Source organism: Anguilla rostrata, chromosome 1, assembly GCF_018555375.3.
Source record: "Anguilla rostrata isolate EN2019 chromosome 1, ASM1855537v3, whole genome shotgun sequence".
NCBI lineage: Eukaryota > Metazoa > Chordata > Actinopteri > Anguilliformes > Anguillidae > Anguilla > Anguilla rostrata.
In genome coordinates, this window is record NC_057933.1 from 45,388,744 (window position 1) to 45,389,077 (window position 334).

Sequence of the window (334 nt, forward strand, 5' to 3'; positions counted from 1 at the left end):
ACCAAAGCCGTTACTGTGAGTTACAATTTGTCCCTGCGAATGGGCTTTCCTTTGGCAATGGATCTGGATGTACACTTTTGTTTACATTACTTTTAAGCAGTTCTTTCACTACTGCTGTTCTAATTTATGAAATTGCCCTCACATGACACTTTCAAAATGGATATTAGGTTTCCAGTCACTAGAAGAACGCAAGAAGTAAACAAAAACCAGTGAGTAGTTTTCAAAGAAAACAAATACCTTTTCTGAAAGAATTGAGTTGGTTAATAGTTAAAAAAATATTTTGAGGTAATTAGTCGATAAATACCTTGGGGGTGTCAGGGAAAAAGTGTGTGCA